The sequence below is a fragment of the Dasypus novemcinctus genome, chromosome 9 (assembly GCF_030445035.2).
Source record: "Dasypus novemcinctus isolate mDasNov1 chromosome 9, mDasNov1.1.hap2, whole genome shotgun sequence".
Classification (NCBI taxonomy): domain Eukaryota; kingdom Metazoa; phylum Chordata; class Mammalia; order Cingulata; family Dasypodidae; genus Dasypus; species Dasypus novemcinctus.
In genome coordinates, this window is record NC_080681.1 from 77,186,569 (window position 1) to 77,201,317 (window position 14,749).

Sequence of the window (14,749 nt, forward strand, 5' to 3'; positions counted from 1 at the left end):
GGCCTGGTGCATAGTGCTGTCTGGCACATTTCCAGTATCCACTGTACGCTTGGCTGTACCGAGCCATCATTGGCTGCTGCAGAAGCTTGAACCTGCAACGTAGTTTCCATCAACTTCAGGAGCACAACCAGAGGTATGATGTAGCAAATATTTCTATTTGAGGGGTCAGTGACCAGCCTAGCCAACAACTCACATGGAGAGGCAACCTGTAATGTGTTCAAGGCCTGGTTTGAATGCACAAGAGTTTGACAAGTTTATCCCTTGATTTTGTATATACGTTTCTAAACAATTTTCATGCAACACATTATATATCAAATGACTTTAGTTTTTACACTTTTACCTTGAAGATATTAGCAGGCATTTTACCTTAGTAGTAGAAGAAAAAAACTATTTTTCATTGTTAAAATGAAAACAGATGATTCCCAATAGAATTAAGGTAACTTTTTATTACCATTTACTTAAATATGCACCTTGCAGTGACCTTCAGACAGATTTTATTATCACAGTTATTTTTTGCCATCACTACCAATTCAGGTTTTTAGTTAAAATGACTTCTAGAACTAGAACTATTTAAATGCTTCAGTTTGGAAGATGTTTTTTTACAACATCTGTTTAAAACTTTTACAACTTTATACAGTTGACCACAATTACAGATTGTGGTAAATTTACTCCAGTTTGCAATTAGCAACCAATGGAATTTACCCCATCCATTTAAGAGAGAGAGAGCAGTTTTACACTCAATTTGATTTTGTTAAACATGAGCTTACAGTTTCCATTATTTTAAAGATTCAATACATACAATGTTAACTTACTAACCTGGTATTTCATAAACCTAAGAGATAATACTTAAGCTAAATAAGTTGAAAATGTTATTGATTAAACAAAGAATGTTGTTTTCTTTCTTACAGGGGCTTCAAACTTTTTGTTTTGATAATTTAAAAACTGAATAATTTTAAAAGCAAACTAACTTTTAAGCTTTGGAATATAAAGCAATTGTTTAACCTGTTTTAATTATAATTTAATAAGGATTTCATAGCTTTTTAACAGTTCTGTATTTAGATTTTACAGGACTTTTTATACCATTTAGTTTAACTTGGGTTTTAGAAATATATATATTACTTATATAACTGCATATTTAACCTTAATAAATTGAGCAAATAGACAGATATGAATAGTTTGATACAGAAACACCATTTAGTTATTTAAAACCTCTTTTTCTTTGCTGGTTAATTCAAAATATATTTCCCTCACTGACTTTCCCAGTTATATTGCTGTTTGGAGGGAACCTGGCAAGTATTTGGGTTTTTGTTTAGACTAGAAAGAAACAGGGTAGCTTTTACTCCTTTTTTTTTCTTTGAAACAGCCTGAACAATGCGGGGGGGGGGGGGGGGTTGTTTAGTAAGGCCTGGTACCCACCTGGTACCCTAGGAAGAATGCTGCTTATTCCTGGAAAACCTGGCAACAGTTATTTTCTGCTTTCTGGTGGAAATGGCCAATCGGAATTAATTTATATTATTTTGAAGGTCAAGGAAAAAGACAATTTTTCCTTTAAAAGGGTAAAGAGGAAATGAGAAGACTAAAAACATTTAGAATGGCATAAAAGTGATATGCATAAACCCCCTTTTTAACTTAACTATAAGTTTTAAAGTTTCATTATTACATTGGTTTGTTAACGGTGGGCCAGACCTGCGGGAACCGTAAGTAAATATAAACTCAGTTTATAATTACCATCACAATAATTGAAGACCAGGGTTGAAATTAGTTATAAAATAACTATAGGATAAGTTTGAGTAATAACCACCACTATTACAGGAAGCATTAGATAAACTTGAAGTAGCCATAAGTAGAGGCAAATTAATAATTTTTTTTAGAGTTTATTAGCGGGACCAGCGTGGGTACAAGTTGCAGGTGGAGAGGAAGGGGCAGGGGGCATGGGCAGCACTGCCAGCCAGCAGCCAGCAAGACAGGAGACCAAGGGGGGCACAGCCCGTAGATCAGTGGGCCAGCAGCCAGTGGCTCTTCACCCGCAGAGTGCTGGGGCACAGGGCACGGCAGAGGCTCCCGGAGGATGTGGAGGGTGGAGATGCCTGGCTCCAGGTGCAGCTGTGGGGGCAGGACGATGAGGAAGCCCCCACCCCAGGGGTCTTCAACCACTGAGAGACAAGCTTGGGAGAGGGAGCCGGGGAAGGGTACTTGGATGACGCAGGCCAGGGGCGCTGGTGGTGATGGCGGCACAGGGGTGAGCCACAGAGAAAGTGGGGTGGCGAGAGGCCAGGGCCTCAGGGGAGGGGGAGGGGGTCCCTGGGCAGCCCCGCTGTGTCCTGCCGTGGTAGGGGCGCCGCTCCCGAGGCCAGGCCCAGTGGGACGGCTCCTTTGCCATGACCTCCTCGCAGCACTGACGGCTCGCCACGGCCCGGAAGCCTGTCCACGCCCACAGCTGGTCCCTCTGGAGCAGGAAGTCCAAGACGCTAGAACGCCACCCTTTGCAAGAGCCCACGGGAAAATCTCACATTTGGGGTCCTCCAGGTCCTCCTCCATGTCATTTGCAAGGTACAGTGCCAAGAACAGGCTGCTGTGGGTGTATTCGCTGAGCTGCATGTTGGCGCGGCGGAAGTAAACCAGCACCATGGCCAGGGGGTACTTACCTGAAATCTGGAAACAGAGGTCTTCAGGGAGAAATTCCTGGAGGAAACTGTCCTCCAGAAGGTTGAGGAAGACCTGGAGCTCCAGGTGTGGGAGGGAAGGGAGAAATCTATGCCCCCCCCTCGACGGCTCTAGTCCCCCAGCTTCACCTGGGTGGCCACATCAGGGACAGTGGCAGGGACTTGGGCGCCACTCATCTCCTGGGCTCAGCAATTATCTACAGCATAACTCGAGGCAAATTAATTTAATATCTACTATTACAATAGCTGAAATCCAGGCCACATTTACTCCGTTGTAATAGCTTTTGGCATAAATTTATATATAAATACACACACACACACATATATATAAAGGTGCTTATACAATGATTTTAATTTTTAGTATGTTCTAGTTTAAGATGAACTGGATACTTTTATTAATTAAGTTATAAGAACCTTATTAGTAACAACCCTGTGATGCTTTCCTGTTTTTTTCCTAGTAACTGAACAAATTTTACCTGTGAGTTATGCATTTAATTCCCCAGCAAGAAAATATTGGTATTTAAAATTTTATTTTAAGTTATCTTTTACAGTGATTTTTAGGTACAAGCAAACTGACAAAATTCAAACACAGATTTTAAAACTGAACCCAAAGTTAAGCACAGATTAAAACCGAATTCCATATCTTAGCATTTTAAGGAACTCCCTGACCCTAATTGATGGTACACAAAGTCTTAATTTGATTACTATTTACACCTTTTATATGCACAATTGAGTAAACTGAGAAGTTTGAGGTTTATTTTTTTCAAGCAATAGCCTCTTTCCTTTAGACAAATTTATAGCTTTAAAACATTTCAAAGCATTTTTATATAAACTTACAAAGAGAGAGATCTCCTTTACCTCCCCTCTTCCAGGTAGATCAATGATTTGATAGGAATGTGGCTTACGAATAGAAGGTGTGGTTTCTAATAGAAGGCGTGGATTCACTGGAAAGGGGCAAGCCACTCCCCCTTCCCAGCTCTCTGCTTTTGTTATGCATCCTCCTAAAGGGAGGAGGGGAGATATGGTGATGGTAGTAAGTTCCAGGCTACTAAAATGACTTGAAAGAACTTTTCAAATTTGGCACCTTTCCCAGGGACCCCCACCCTGGCTGGGCTATGATTCAAGTCACTGGCTCCATCAGCCACCCTGACTGGACCAGCTCCAATAAACTTGGGTAAGTGGCATGGACATGGACACAGACAATCCCCAAGCTCTGGCAAATGGGGCAGACCCAGAGAGGCAAGGCAGCAGAGCATGTGCACACATATTCAGACACCTTGGTTTGCTTTATAAACTATAATTAATTCACTCCTTTGCCAATGGCAAGGGAGGGTTCCAACTTAACCAAATTTTACCACTTTACATAATTACACAATTTTAACACTAGCATTTAGCTGACAGACAGAAGCACAAAACTTATCAATCTGATTCACAAACTTCATATATATTTTCTTTGGCACGGCTGTCCCTCCAGCCATTACAAACCTTAGAAAGAGAGAACACTTAACATTAACATTTGAACAAGAGCGCCAGAAATTATGGCCGCGGGCGGCACTGCCCCAGAGACCCCCGCCATTTCCCCCAGTAAGCGGGCCCGGCCTGGGAGGAGGGCGGCGAGCGGATCCGCTTTGCTCGGCTTTCGGAGCACGCCACGGCCCCGACCAAGGGGTCCGCGCGAGCCGCGGGCTCTGACCTGTACAGTGCCTATGATTATACAATACCACCCACGGAGAAAGCCCTTGTGAAAGCAGACATTCAGAGAGCCCTTCCTTCTGGATGTTATGGAAGAGTAGCTCCGCGTTCTGGCTTGGCTGCAAAACACTCCACAGATGTCGGAGCTGGTGTCATAGATGAAGATTATAGAGGAAATGTCGGTGTTGTGCTTTTTAATTTTGGCAAAGAAAAGTTTGAAGTGAAAAAGGGTGATCGAATTGCACAGCTGATTTGTGAACGGATTTTTTATCCAGAAATAGAGGAAGTTCAGGTTTTGGATGTCACTGAAAGGGGTTCAGGAGGTTTTGGGTCTACCGGAAAGAATTAAAATTTATGCCAAAAACATACTTTTTTCCTTAAAAATAATGCTTCACTTAAAGTATTTTGGTGTTTGTGTGACTATAAACCTATTAAACTTCTAAAAACATTTGGTTTTCTTATGGTCAAGGGAAGGGCACCTCTGGTGGGATCAACGAAATTTTTTTGTTTTACTACTTATTGTTGTATGTAAATCTGCTTCGTGGTGTCATAATAAAACAGTTTCTTTTGCAGTTTATTTTATGTATAAATATAGATCTATTGGGAAATGTATATTATTTAATTCACTAAATGCTACCCCATCAGCAACTTATTTTTCTTTGCTTTATAAACCATAAAAAATGCCTTTTATTCAGTAAACTTGAATTTGTACAGATACAAATTATTGCATAAATTGAACTAAAAGATAATAAAAAGCAGAGGTTAAAGTTAAAAAAAAAAAACATTTGAACAGGGTCTCCTGCTTACGCTTACTGTCTATAAAGTGAATTCACTTGCAATTCAGCACCATAACAAAAGATTCCAGCTAGACCTTTTCACTGTTTAACTTTATACCCAGACCAAGCTTCATTAGAAAGCTGATTCATTTTCCTGTAACCAAGTTTTTTAAAATCCAGACCAATTTCCAGGACATTAGGACTCAAACCTATAAACATTCTTTTTTATTATAATTAAGCCTTCATTACCTCAGTGGAGACAAGACCAGAACCAGATACTAACAGGCAGTTAGACAAACCCAAACACCAGGTTTTTTCCCGTTTTTCCCTTTCCTTTCAGACCTGGAGGAGACAGCTTCCCCGAATTTCTGGAGGTAATGGGTTTCTCCTGGGAAGTGATCGAGTTCCCCTTCCTAGCAATTAAAGCTAGGGTTTTCCTGATATTTTGCTCCCTGGGGGAGTCTTACCTTTTTCCATGTTTGGACTCTTTTTCATTCTCAGAATTTTTTCCAGGCCTTCCATTGCCCTTGATTTTCATTGGGAAGATTCTGATGGAGCCCACATCTTTCTGGATTAAATGTAATCCAGGGGCACCCAGACTGGGGTTCACCCAATCTGGCTTCCTCAGGGATCCGGAAGGGGTAGTGAAATGCTACCTTCTCTGGCCCTCATTTGCAAGTCCCAGATGAGCCCCCAGATGTTGTAGATGTTGAGAGAGGTTTAATTATTTGCATATGAAAAGGCCAGGACTCATAATAATTTTGAGAAGGAAAAAGTAATTTATTTATGGCTGGCTGGACTCGGAAACTTTCTGTTTAAAACCCGAGCCCCAAATAGAGTTTTGGGTCCTTTTTATACAAATGGTATAAGGGTGGGGAGTCAAATGGTGCTTTTATGAAAGAAAATGATTTTTCTTTGTTAGTCAAGTGTTTGTTTGAGTACCAGATAGGTTTTGAATTATCATATCCCCACATTCCGTCTGGATGCAATTTTGAATACACATTCAGTTTATATCCTTCTGAACATTCAAAGCCTATAAAGCCTGTATCACTACATTGGATTTCTAGAAACTAGGCACAGTTGGATACAGAGTTAGATAATTTTGAGTTTATGCACAGGCTATATTACTCCCAGCTTTAGTTCTCACAATAACACCTATCTTCATCTGTCATGTCACCTATTATCTAATTATCTATCTCTCATCTATCTATCCTTTCTCTCACTGTAATTTGACTCCATCCACATGAGTGTAAGTTCCAGAAAAGAAGGATTTTTGTCTGTTTTGTGCATTGCTCTATTCCCAACATTTACAGTAGTCTTAGCAATAAGATATTCAATAGCAATTATTAAGTGAATGAATTCTTCCTTCAAAACCCAGTTCAGGGAAGTGGATGTGGCTCAAACAACTGGGGCCCTGCCTACAACACGGGAGGTCCAGGGTTTGGTTCTCAGTGTCTCCTAAAGAGGACAGTTTAAAAATTTAACTTAAAAAAACAACAAACCCAGTTCAACTCTTCCCTTCTTTGTGAAACTTACTGTCCTGATTTGAGGATTTTGTGGACCCCAGAAAATTACCTTCTTAAGCTAGCCCATTCCTGTGCATGTAAGCCTATTGCATGTGGGACCTTTTGGTTAGATTTGGTTGAATAGTCTTTTGATTAGATTGTGGAACCCAGAGTAGGCCCTAATCCTTTTACTGGAGTCTTAGATGAACTGAGAACTGAAAGCAGAGACACACAGAGCAAGAGAGCTACTATTTTACCCTGCCTGTGAGAGAGTGCTCCAGGATCACCTGCAGCCATAGAAGGAGAAATTCCGAGAGGAGGCTGAGAGAGAGGCCGGAAGCTAGAATCCACAAAGCAGCTGAGGTGAAGCGATGAAGCCTGGAGGAGAGGGGTGAGATGAGCCATATGCCTGATTGCCCACAGCTGAGCTCGGGGACAACGTGGGCCTAAGGAGAAGATGCAGACCAGCCACCATTTTGCCTTGCCACATGGAGTCCAGGACTTCTCAGGAGTCCAGGACCTCCACAGGCAAACTTTGGCAAGACAACATCTCTTGATGATGCCTTGATTTGGACATTTTCACTGTCTTGGAGCTGTAAGCTTTCACCCCAATAAATTCCCATTTTAAAAGTCAACACATTTCTGGCATTTTGTATTTGTGGCCTGTAGCAAACGAAAACACCTACTCTACTTTGTTCATTCTTCCCAGTCCCAAAGGGAAATGACTTATTTGTGTGTTTTACTTCTGTCCCTTGTACATAGTTTTGTTTTTTTCCACCAATCACACTCCTGAGTTCTATGTCTATTGTAGGCCAGGTTCCCTAAGTAACAGGACCTAAGGTAAAAGCTGCAGTAAGGGAATCCTAGGGAAATGAGTGAGAGGAAAAGGGAACTGAGGCAGGGAAGGATGGAGCAAATGCAAGGGGTTGGAGAAGTCATGTGGACCCCCTATGTGGAACAGTCCTGGAGTGTGGAGGGCCTGGGCAGGTAATTGACGGGCTGGCTTATCCCCACCTCCTGCTGTCACTGCTCAAAGCTCCCTGCACTGCCAGGTTGTGTTACTTGGACTCTCTGGGCAGCCACTGGGAAAGCCAGAGCCTCTGAGGGTTTGTCAGGTCTGGCCATTGACAGATGCAGCAGTCTCTCCTTGTCACCTGGCACCGACATGGGGGCTCCTCACACCGTGAAGATAGCGTCCAGACTTTAAGACCACTGTACAGCAGGAATTGTCACTAGGGCCACTTGGGCCAGGAAGCAGGTGGGGCTGAGCAGAGGCAGCAGGTGCTCTGGCTGGGTGTAGAGCGATGGCTGCCTGCCCTTCGGAGCTAAGTGCCCCTTGAGGGCAGAGAGCATGGCTTATTCCTTGCTGGTCCCCAGTGCCCTATGCAGAGCTTACACAATATGGGTCTTAGTGTTTATGAATGTGGTGAACCTTTCGCACTTTGGCTGTTGTAGAGTGTAGACAAAATGTATTTGTGCTTCTGCACAGTTAGAACTTTCTGAACAAATTTTCCTAAAACCTGAGACATGATCTAGGAGCAAGGCTTAGAAGTAATTTACAAAAGTGGATGTGGTTCAAGCGATTGGGTTCCCATCTACCACATAGGGGGTCCCAGATTCAGTTCCCGAGGCCTCCTGGTGAAGGCGAAGCTGGCCTGTGCCGTGGAGAGCTGGCAAATGCCACACGATGATGGAACAAGATGACACAACAAAAAAGACACAGAGGAAAGACAATGAAAGACACAACAAACCAGGGAGCTGAGGTGGCTCAAGTGATTAATTGCTTCTCTTGTCACATTGGAGGGCCCGGGATCATTTCTGGTACCTCCTAAAGAGGAAACAAGATAGCGAGCTCAGGTGGCAGGGGTGGGGGGAGAAGGGGACAAATAAAATAAGTCTATAAAAAAAAGGAATTTACAACTACATAGTGAGGGAACTCGAGAGAGAATTACTTAATTCTGGAGAAATGGAGACACAGGTAGTCCCTGGAGAGCCTTATTTACATACCAAAGCATTGTAATAAGGCCTGTTAGATTTCCAATGCACCATTTCCAGGTGATGAGAGGGACAGCTGCCTCTTCTCTCTTTGTAAGAAGAGAAATCATCTTTTCTTCATTCCTTGCCTATGATGCAGACTTTGTGTGCAGAGGAGATTTTTCTGGCTTTTATCATGTCAACCCAGGGGTAAGAATCAAGATATAGAAAACTAAGTGATCATTATTTGCTTTTTAAGTGAATAGTGATACTCTTTCTGATCTAGATCACTTTGTATATGCATTCAGAATAAAAAGAACAAAGACGAATATTTTAAAATGCTGCCTTGGAGCAAATATGGATCAAGCAACTGAGCACTGCCTCCCACATGGAATATCCCGGGTTCGGTTCCCAGAGCCTCCTAAAGAAAACAAGCAGACAAAGAGTTAAAACAATGAGCAGACAAAAATGTGGCCTTGAATCTGAATATCCTTGCCATATTGTAGGAATCCCAGAACAGAGGGGAAATGGGCAAAATGCCTAAGGGGGAAAGATAGTCCCCCACCAAGCTGGAGTGTGGGCACACATCTTGAGCAGAGCTGATTACCTTCTCCTGCTGGACTTTGAACCTGAAAGTCTTTCAAGTGTCAAAAATGAGATGTCTAGACAGATAGGGATGTCTGAACATCAAGGCCAAGTTTCCAGTGGCCTGGCAGCAAGAGTCCGGGGTGCAGTGCCAGAACGGTTCCCTTCATAGGCAGAATCTTGGCTGTGCCTGGTCTTCCTCACGTCCAGTCAAAATCTGGCTCTCAAGCCATCCCCTCAAGTCTGGGAACTTCATGATACCCTTCCAAAAGATTCCTTTTCCCTTTGGATTGGCCAGAACCCATGCGTGGGTTTGAAAGAAACAGAAGCCTGACTGGCACTGCTGAATTTAATTAGCTGTTGAATGCTTATGAATAAATTGTATGGAGTTTCTGTTTGGGTCAACTGTGAAGTTCTGGCGATGGATGGTGGTGATGGTAGCATGGCTTGGTGAACTTTACAGCACTGAGCTGCATGTTTGAATGTGATTAAAAGGTGAAATTTCAGGTTGTATATGCATTGTTAGAATGAAAATTTTAAAAACAAACAGGACTGTATAACACAATGAACCCAATTGTAAATGATGGATTATAATTAATAGTACAACTATAAAAACATTCTTTCATGAATTGTAACAAATGTACCACATTAATAAAAGGTGTTAATATTAGGGTGGTATATGGGGACTCTGTATTTTATGCCATGATTTTTCTGTAAACCTACAACTTCTCTAATAAATAAAAAAATCTCAAGCCAGCAGTAAGGTTGAAAGGTTAAGCTTGCTCTCTTCTAGTTTACTAAGCTGCTCTACGTGGATACTATAAAATTGGTTGGTTTTCAGCAATGGGAATTCATTTAGCATACAAGTTTACAGTTCTGAGGCCATGAACGTGTCCAAATCAAGGCATCACCAAAATGATACCTTCTTCCTGAAGACTGGCTGCCCACGATCCTGGACTACTCTATCTCATGGCAACTTACATGGTGGCACCTGCTGGTCTCTCCCTTCTCTTCTGGGTTTCTTTGCTTTCAGTTTCTTGCTTCCATGGCTTTCTCTCTCTTTTTGTCTGAATTTCATTCTCTTGTGAAAGACTCCAGTAAGAGGCTTAAGATCTGCCCTCAGCCACACCTTAACTGAAGCAACCTCCTCAACAGTCCCACTTACACATAGGTTTACACAAGCAGGAATGGATTAACTTTAAGAACAAACCATTACACTCTTCCTCCCCCCATCTCTCTCATTCACTTTCTCTCTCCCCTTCTCATCCCCTTCCCTTCCCCTCCCCTCCTTCAGTGGTGATAAATAAACAGCAGCTTGTCCTAGCCTTGTCCAACAGATTTCTAGAATAGCCAGATGTGTCATTTGATGGGGAGAGTATCCTCTCTATTTTCAGGTGCAAACTATATGCTTGCAGACCATCAGGAACTCAGCTGGCTGAGATCAACACTGTCATAGATCCTTAAACAAGGAGAAGCACTTAAAGCTGTTGTTTGGGCTAACCAATATTTCTAGCCCATCTCTTCCCTCAGTTGCCTCGCCATTCTCATACACCGCTGTGTCTTCGCTTAGTTAAGTCTCCCTGGGTGCATTTTCCTCCTTCTCTGCTTAATGAGATTTTACCCACCTAAAAGGCCTAGGTTAACTCCAGAACTAATACTTATTACTCCTCTGCATTCTATTTTAGAGCTTTTTCACACTGACTTGCTACACAGTCATTTCAATGCCATCTGATAGCATTATTGAACCACAAGTTCCATTGACTCCCTAACAAACATTGTCCCCTAATGTTTGATGAATGGATTAAGTGCAATCCTCTCATTTGACAGAAGAGGAAATCAAGACAGTAGAGCAAGTGGTAGAATTAAGATTTTAACTCATCTGCCTGATTCCAGAGTCCTAGGCCCCTTCCATTTCTATACCTTTACCATGATCATCATCACCACCGTTACCACTACCTCCACCACCATTGTGTCACTATCATACCACCATCACCACCAACACTTCTATTATCACCTCAACTACCACCACCACCACCATCATTACCACCAAGAACATCATAATCACTATTGCCACCACTGCCAACACCAACATCATTACCAGCTCCGACACCACCACCACCACCCGCTCTAACACCACTTCAATTACTCCCATCGTCATTACCATCACCATCACCATCACCATCACTTCTGTCATCACTCCCAATGCCATCATCATTGTCACTGTATCTCAAGTTCATTCAAAGACTTTTAGAATGCTGATAGGAGTTGTCTTCACTTTGTAGCTTTGTAGACTCCTGTTTCATTGTTAAAGAAACCCTGCTTCCCCAAAACAGTTGGTTCCCAGACCTGTCACCATAAATCTTTCTCTGGTGACCACCCCAACAGCCTTGGTGTACCAGCCCAAGAGTACACACAAAGCATGACACTGAAAATCAAGCAGGTTTTATAGCTATGAGGAACACATTGAATAGCCAAGAACACAAGCTCAGAGCAACTATTTAGGCAGGGTGCCTCCTCACATCACTTGGACTGTCTTACGTAGTGAGTTCTTGAACTCAGTGACCTGAGTTCAAATCCTGGATCTGCTTTTAAATGGCTACCAACCTCTAGCCAGCCCCTTAATATATCATCTATAAAATTAAGCAAATAGCACTACTTCATAGAATTGTTGTGAGATGAAATGAGGTAATGCCTGTAAACTGGCTGGCTACCAGATGTTGAGCATTTAGTATTATTTCTGTCTATGCAGCCTCTGGTGTAGTGCTTGGCACATATGTCCTCTCGATCAGTGTTTCCTGAACTGAGCTCACCAGAGTGCACCATACATTTCTTAGAAGTAGGTAGAGATCAACTAAGTTTCAAAGGAGGGGCAGCTGAATTCATCTGGAAGCTGGAGGTAGGACAGGGAGTGCTGATCAAAGAGGGCTTCATCAGAAAGGTAGTACGTGAGCTCACTTTGAAGACTGAGCAGTTTCCCCTGGCCAAAATGGATGGGAGGATAAGGCAGATTTGGTGCCCCTTCTCTGCCCTATTACTATTGCACTACCCTATTGCACAGATTCTGCTGCAGAGTGTCTCGCACAGAGGTGGCCCACAAAGAAAAGTAGTTGAGTAAAAAATGCAAGATGAATTCATTTCTGTGTTGCCTCACTACCCCCACTAAACTTAAGTCCTTGACAGCAGGAACCAACTCGCATCTATATCCCAGCACCCAGCCTAGAATCCAATACTTAGTCAATGAGATTTATTTGCAAGTAAGGTAATCCAAATCCAGATATTTAAACAGAAAAGGAATTAATTATAGTATTTCACTGTACCTCTAGAAGGATTGAATAACTAGACTTGGAAGCTACATAGCCTCCAACAAGGCCACAGAAAGCCCCATAAAGACCCTACTGCTGCCACTGGGCTTTGACTTTGTAGGTCCATGGCCAACACCACTGATCTGGGCCCCGAGTGCTGCCTCAGGAGACCCAATAAGGTTGCTGCTTCCACTGCCCCACTGGGTCAGAGTCTGGGGTGGATGCCTCTGAATGTGAACCCCTAGCTGCAAGGGAGACTGAGAAGGCAAGAAGCTGGTCTCTTTAGCTTTAATTGTAGCACTTGTCTCCCTCTAAGACTCAAAAGTGAGGGATTCCCCAGTTGTGGGAAGGGGTTCGGCAGTGGGGGCATTATCAGACTTGAGAGAATTTTAGTTTGCAGGAACAAGTTACATTCAGGCACCAAGGCAGGCAAGAGCCCAAAGAACATGCCATCCCCATGGTTGGGCCTGAGTTCATGAGCCATGTTGTAGAGCAAATTAGGATAAAGTCCAGGCCTTTCCAAAAGAGAAGACCCCATGCTCACCTCCTCTAAAATCTCACTGTCAGGCAAGTCACTTCCCTGACAAATGAGAAGGAAGTTCCCACTTCTCTACAGGAACAAAACAAAACAACAACAACAAAATAGGAGATTAACACTCTTCTCAAAAGGAAACATAACTCTCTTTGCCACATCAACTGTATTCTCAGAAACCAGACTGTCAACATTCCAGAAAACGTCAACACCACACCAAGGAAGGCAGTTATTGTGAAGAGTCCCAGCAGAACCCTGCAGAGAGACTTCAGTCACATCAGTGTAGAACTCAGCCTACTTGGGAAGAAAAGGAAGAAGCTTCGGGCTGACAAATGGTGGGGAAATAGAAAGGAACTGGCTACAGTTTACACCATCTATGGTCATGTATAGAAAATTATCAAGGGTGCTACACTGGGCTTCCATTACAGGATGAGAACTGTGCATACTCACTGCCCCATCAACATTGTTATTCAGGAGATTGGGCCTCCGGTTGAAATCTGAAATTTCTTGGGTGAAAAATACATCATCAGAGTTCAGGTGAGGCCAGGTATTGCTTGTTCAGTATCACAAGCCCAGAAAGGTAAGTTAATTCTTGAAGGCAATGACATTGAACGTGTATAAAATGTAGCTGCCTTGATTCAGCAAACCACAACACTTAAAAACAAGGATATAAGAAAAGTTTTAGATGGTATCTAAGGCTCTGAAAAAGGAACCATTTAGCAGGCTGATGAATAAGATCTGAGTGTGCAGCAGTAGAAACAACAAGATGCCAGATCTATTTGTGATATTTAAAGATGCAATAAAATTCACCTGTTAATTCTAACCTTATAGGATTATCTGAATACTGAGAGGATTGTGGGAAGATGGTAGAATAGGAAGCTCCAGGAATTTGTTCCTCCACCAACAACTATTAAAGTGGCAGGAACTGTTTGAATCAACTATTTTGAATCTCTGGACATTCGTGTGACACTGTGCAGCATCCAGAAAAGAGCAGGGGGGAAAAGCTGGTAAACTGTGCTAAATATCAGTGAATTTCACCTGTTCTGCAGTGGCCACCACTACCAAAGCCCCAACCACATGCCAGGCAGTAGTGAGGACTAAAGCCCAGGTTCCTGGTGCAACTTGCTGGTGCCAAGGTGGGCTATAAGGACCTCCAAAATCTGGAGGTATGTGATCTGCTTGCTAATCGCCACTTGTGTTCAGCTTCTTCAGAACTGGCTCTGAGGGAAGCCATAGTTCCAACCCTCCTCAGGCAAAAGCCACGGAAGACACTTAAAGAGGCAGTACCTCTCCCCCCTCCTTTTCTTTTTCCACTCCCCATTTGGGAGCAAAGATAATTTGGAAAAGTCAAGGTTGACAGCTACAGCCCTCAACAACAACAACAACAATCTGAGACAACCAGCAAGATGGAGGCAGAGTAAGGTGCTCCTAGGGTCAGCTCCTTCTACAGGGCAGTTAGTAATCACCCAGAGCTATCTAAAGCACCTGTTTGGGGGCCCCAGGAGACCAGAAGAGCATCCTGCAACATCCTTGAAAGAATGGAAGGAGGATACTGCCCACCTGCAGAGAAGATTCGTAAGAAGAGCACTACACACCCCAGAGGCTGGTGCCCATCCTCCACTGGAGGCATAAGCTGCCTTGAGAGCTGTTCCGTGGCTGGAGTTGGAAGCTCAATTTTCCAAAAACAGGGGAAGAAGAGACTGTTGGGCACCAACTTCAG

General features: G+C 43.0%; 3 pseudogenes; 2 read left to right on the forward strand and 1 right to left on the reverse strand.

Moving 5' to 3' along the window:
* The window catches only part of LOC101433365 (speedy protein C-like), a 10,264-nt pseudogene extending 7,424 nt beyond the window's left edge, over positions 1 to 2,840 (reverse strand).
* A 1,352-nt stretch (positions 2,841 to 4,192) lies between these two features.
* LOC101432926 (deoxyuridine 5'-triphosphate nucleotidohydrolase, mitochondrial-like) lies at positions 4,193 to 4,762 on the forward strand (annotated as a pseudogene).
* Positions 4,763 to 11,875: 7,113 nt separating this feature from the next.
* Positions 11,876 to 13,764, forward strand: LOC105747059 (large ribosomal subunit protein uL6 pseudogene; annotated as a pseudogene).
* Positions 13,765 to 14,749: the final 985 nt, after the last annotated feature.